Genomic DNA, 6,037 nt, shown 5'->3' on the forward strand with positions numbered 1-6,037 from the left:
ACGGCCGCCTGTATCGGATCCTGCCTTCTCGTGATTAAATTTTCAAATTTACAATTCAAACACGCCTTTCGTTGTTCAATTTTGAAGTCATTAACGTTTTTTATGGCCTCATTCTTTTCCACATCCTATCCTTTTCCTGCCACGAAACGCTGGACATTGAGCCACGTATTTGTATTTGTTGCCTGGATTCTCGGCATTCTTCCATTGTCCAATTATTTGAGAAGTGAGTTTACGTCTAGGCTTAGTTCGCGCTTATCTCCGAATCACATTGACACGATTGAAGAGCTGAAGGAAGTGCTTGACCACGGACGCATCTTACCGTGCCTTGTTCGACGCTCGGTAATGCACGAGAAATTAGTTGAGAACATCTCATTCAGCACACTTTATTCAAAGATCCAGACAGCAGTCGTTCAACGTGGCGAGCACGGGCTATTCTTCAAACAGTCGGGGAGGGATTGCTTGTTGTGTACCGAGAAGAAAGGGCGATTCTGTCTCGTAAACCAATTCACTGAGTGCTTCGTCAGTTCAGTCGCACATCGAGTGATTGCATCAAAAGAAGTGATCACTCTCATCTTGGTAGTAACGTCGGTCCGCAAGGGTTACCCTTTTGCAAGCGCCTATAGTGTCATTATTCGCAGAATATTTGAGGCATCTCTTGTGAGGCCGGATATACAGAAGATTGTTTGCCCGTATCGAAAAGGTGATACGGAGGACAGTGAGAATAAGGGCAATGATTCTGGGAAACTGAGCCATTTCCGGCAGTTCTTCTCGTGTTTTGCGGCACTCTTAGCTACAGCCACGGCGGTACTTCTTATAGAGGTAGTATCTGCTGCGTATAGTAGGAACTAGCTTTTTCTCTTAAGCTTTCATCTTCTCAAGTAGAACATACCATTTTGCACTCCGTTGCAGTTTTGTACAGCGGCTTTTCATGTCCTCAGCGTCATGTAAATGCGGTCGAGGGTTTGAAGGTATTTGAAACCCTTTTGTGCGCGCTAGCTACTACGACAGCATAGATGGAGACCCATATCATCGACGTGATACATTACGAACCTGGCCGTAGTCAAATATTCCTGCGTCTTCTCATTCTCACAATGTGGTAACAGGGAAGCGTAAGATAGCAGAAAGACAGAGAAATAAAAAGTACGCAGAAGAGAAAATTTCACAGCTGATTAATATTTCACAAGAAACGCAATTGATTACAGTAGAGGTAAGAGGTACGGGTTAGCTTTCTGTAATGGATTACAAGAAGTACTCGTGGAGCTCCTGAGATTGCGTTAAGTAGCCTAGAGGAGCATCGTAGTGCTTGCAGCATCACGGCAAAAGCCTTTTGGTCTTATTAATCTGCAGATTTTACTGCGTGCTTTGTGCGAAGTCGCAATTCAGAAGCACCAATTTTCTGCACGTGTCTTAGAGGTGGAAGCATTTTTATCTGTGTTAAGACTGATATTAATGTGGTCAGTATGGTGTCCATATTAGACAGAGCTTGAAGGCGTGGTTCAGTACCTGACGGTCAGTTCACGTCGGCGTAATAAATAAGCTTTGGCGGGGGTGGCGGTTTTTTGGGATGTATGTGTCGTGAAACTTTTCAATGCATGCATTTCACCTTGGTAACCATGGGCACAGAACCACAAGAACTGACGAATAATACGGTGAACATGTCAGCTCATATCGCGAGCAACGGCGCCGACTAGCTGCTGTCTATCTTGGAGGTGAGCAGCGTTTACTCAAGTTGACGCTGTGGTAGGGGTCACGTTCTTATCAGGTAAATATCAAGGCAGGTTGTGCGGCTGTGAGTGATTGGCGCGTGTTGGTAGTAAAAGAATGAAACTAATCGAAACGAAACACCTGCGTGAAGAACGCATGGGTCAAAGGAGTACCGCTTGAATCATATTGAAACCATTCCAAACTGCTATCAGTATACACACATAATAAAAAGTCTTTTAAAAAATTACCTCGCCAAACTGGTATCGTTTTCGATCATTACATTTTAACGTTCACCTTACACGTTTATTTCTGCTGTTTATTCAATGTAAATGTAAAATGCTCTGCTGCATATAGATTGTTGATATTTTCAATTTAAAGCATTCCTTCCAGCAGTAAACATGGTGCACTCTTTACCTGCACGCATTTATGCTCATTAGATCGCAAGTTGTTCTTTACCTTTTTAGAGATTTCAACAACTGGTGTTAATGTAATACATGTATTTGTTCGCCTAATAAAATATTCGAAAAGGATGAATACGCTTTGGCTGCTTTCAATCCACAATATGCGTGCAAATACATTCGGTCCGAGATATCATAACAAAACTGCAGGTTAATTATATTTTATTTCCCTCTGGTTAATGTGCTTCATAAATCAATAAATCGCCGCATTGTTACCTAACTTTTTTTATTCGTGTTAAATGCTCGTTAGGCCAGAGACATGAAAAAAGAAGCAGTCAGATAGTTGATCCCTAAGAAGCGAATCGTGTATAAAACACTTTTCTAGTCTCGAATTCTAAAAATGCTGTTCTGCTATGGATAAAGCGTTTTCCAAAACATAATTAAAAAGATTATTGAGATGTGGATGTGTCATCGCGTAATTGTAATGACAGGCACAACTATAGACTGCCGATACGAGAAACGGGTCAACATATTACGCATATGTAAGCCGTCCCATCGACCGGACCTCTTTGTACCCACTTCTACCAAGGTTTGTTGGGCTGCGTTCCTTGCAATTAGGACAGAGGTGCACTTTGCAGTAGAAGTGTCGCTACGAGATAGTGAACATTCGACAGCAAGACATTGAAGTGATGTCTTTCGCATACTACAGCTGCAGTGCTGATGTGGCGTATTGCAGTAGATGAATTCTTCTGCGCACAAGAAAATCATGGATGCGCTATTTTCTATGTTCTTTCTTATAATACATAGCGCCCAAGATGTACGGCTGCTCTCACAGAAATTCCTCGCATGATATGCCTGTCCTTGCGCGCCGCTGCAACTATTACAGTATGTTGTTAATCAGCGAACCGAATTCAACTTCTGGCCAAGCAGCTTCTCCTGACATATATCAGTGATCACGTGCTCGGACGATATGCGGGGTTGATGTAGTGTTACTTAAGCGGACGATTGAAATAATTTCTATGGCACAGGATATAAAGCGTCGCTTCTTGCTGTGGAAAGCGGAATCATCAGTTTACGACATCTTGCTGGGAACCCTCAAACACAATGGAATTTATTGCACCGGACCATTTTTGCCTTGAAATATGGCGACATGTTACGTATTCTGTTGTTACATTGTATCAACGTTATCAGCGCGTCTGTATTAACTGTCTCTCTGACAGTAAAAGAGTTTGCCAACTTCTGGCTCCCCTGGATTCAATTTCTCCTCTTGTTCTTCGCAGCTTGGGATTCCTATTCGCCAATAAATATTTTAGTAGGAAAACACGCACACATTAACCAACGCCGACCGAGAATATTGCCACCATACGTACACGTACGTACGGTCTTCTGCCGTTTCCTAGCGACATGAGTTAACACCCCAGCTTACCCTTGTTACGCGTGTAAGCTTGGGTTGTAACGCGGGTGAGTTCGGAGGAGCGTTGCGCCAGCTGCGAGAGAAAATGCTCGGGCAGAGCAACATAGGTGGCACAAGCCCTACCGGTGGATGAAATAGAAACAGTGACCTGCCAGTGCAGTTGCGCATGTCTTAACCGCTGCGCCACTGCGCTGTTATTCATTCATTATTATTGATATTCATTTTTATTATTCATTCATTATTATCCATTCATCATTATTATTATTATTATTATTATTATATTATTCATTATTATTCAGAACCCGCCGCCCTCTATATATATAGTTAGAGACTGGCCAGTTCTGCATATATGGGCGTAACCCACTAAAGTTATCACGTCATATCCTTAAGGTGGAGCTTAAGTGCTCCCTACAATTATAGAATGAACACCTGGTTGCGAAAGTCTTCTCCCTATAACTACGTAAAACCCCTACTAACTTCTTGTAATAATGATTTCTATGTTTTCCTAGTATTGCACATGTGCTAGAAACAAACGGAAGCAGTCAGGGTGCGCGAGAACCTGAAATATTTTTAAACAGCGCCACCGCACGCAACATTATAAAACGTGATTTTTGCCCCGTTTTTCTCCTAACGAGGCACTAAAGAAACCAGCTTCCCGTCGCCTCGCGCAGTGGAAGTGTTCATGTAGGTCTTTCTTCTTTCTCCACTGCCCCATAAATGGGATACAATCATACAAAGGTGGGCAAGGGCTGAAAAAAGAGCTATCAGACGAGGATAGAAGGTCAGGACCCCTTAGAGGAAGCTCTATGATTGCGCGCGAATAAACAGTCTCGTAATAGCTTCGGATGCGCAATCTTCTATCCGTATAAACATAAACGGCACGCAGCTAGGACGCATTGTGTCAGCTCATAAGGAATTTAGGTGACATCAATATTCAGAAGGACCGGACACACTGGTAAGAAGGCTTTCAATTTTCTTGCACAGTAGTGCACGTTGTGTAATTGCACAAAATGATAGACAGAAGTGACTGGGCCCGCCAGCACTGAGGAAATGGTAATAACTAGCATCCAAATCACGAAAACAATATGGCTCGAGAAGGAACGAAGCAGACAAGGTTTCTTTCGCAAATATTCTTTTGCCCGTTTGTATCCTGCTGTAGTGTTTGTAATTGGCATTTAGCCGAATGGGAGTATTGTATTGGCAACTAAGGTTAATAAAAACATGGGAGGTTAACTAACAAGCTCACATCATCTGCGTCCCGCTCAATCTAGACAATCAGACCCACTCCTGATCTACAGGAACACTAAAATGGTGTCAGAAGTGATCTTTAACAATCGTGACAACATCAAATCGACAGTCATTCCCTCGTAGCATCCCCCAGCAGCAACCGGACCAGTAGTCACAGCCATGGTGAATGTGCTCCCGCCCTTCTTAAGTTTCGACCTTCGTGCGACCGACGCCAACATAGGTCAGCAATGGACGAAGTGGATCGAAACGTTTGGGAACTTTCTTTTAGAGTGTGTTATCACGACAGACGAGCGAAAGACAGCACTCATCCTTCACTACGTCGGTGAAAAAGTCTACGACATATTTCGCTCCCTCCTTGACAGCGCTATGCAATCCGCAACGGCAATAAGCAAGACCCAGGCCATGCAGAGCCCATCGACGCCAGAATACGATGCCGCGCGAGCGAAACTGAATTCATATTTTGCTGCACGAGTGAACTCAAGATTTGCAATTTAGAAATTCCGTCAAGCTCAGCAGAACGCTGGTGAGTCACTGGACGCCTTCTACGCGCGCCTTCGTGAGCTTTCTCACCATGGTAACTTCGAAAACGTCGACGCTAAAGTGCAGTACCAAATCATCCTCACCACAACATCGTCTCGCCTCTGAAATAATGCGATGCTCCATTCCGTGACTTTACCGGACATACTTAAACAAGAAAGAATGCTCGAGGATGTCGAACGGGATGTGTCCAAAATCTAAAAAAATGTCGAAAGCAACGCGGCGGTGTTGCACTGCGCAAGGAAGGACCACACCGTGGTCCACACCAAAGAAATGGACAACAGATGCCACGACAAATCTTCGCACCGCAACGGTCTCGTGTTTCATCAGCAAGTTGTCGCAACTGTGACGGCAAGTGGCCTCACCAAGGCGGACGATGAAACTGTTCCGCATGGGGCAAGACATGCAAGGAATGTAACAAGATTGGTCACTTTGCACGATTATGCCGCTCAACGACGAGAATGATACAAGCAGTGGACTATGACAGTGGTCCAAACAGAAACTCGCAGGAAGCCTGCAGTAAGAAAAATTCAAGTACTAAAGAGCATGCAGCCACTTGTGACACCAGTTCAAGCTTCGACGAATATCTTTTTGTTGCTATGACTTCGCTTCACGCAAGCCCACCTCGAAAAGCTATTGTCACTGTCAACAATGTACCGGTCCCTTTTATAATTGACACAGGTGCAACAGTGTATACTGTTGGTGAAAATAACTTCAAGAGCTCTCGCCTAAATGG

At 43.9% G+C, this 6,037-nt stretch overlaps 1 pseudogene; it reads left to right on the plus strand.

Annotated features, from left to right (window-relative positions):
- The first annotated feature begins 4,923 nt into the window (after window positions 1–4,923).
- Window positions 4,924–5,766, plus strand: LOC144133898 (uncharacterized; annotated as a pseudogene).
- Window positions 5,767–6,037: the final 271 nt, after the last annotated feature.

Source organism: Amblyomma americanum, chromosome 5 (assembly GCF_052857255.1).
Source record: "Amblyomma americanum isolate KBUSLIRL-KWMA chromosome 5, ASM5285725v1, whole genome shotgun sequence".
NCBI lineage: Eukaryota > Metazoa > Arthropoda > Arachnida > Ixodida > Ixodidae > Amblyomma > Amblyomma americanum.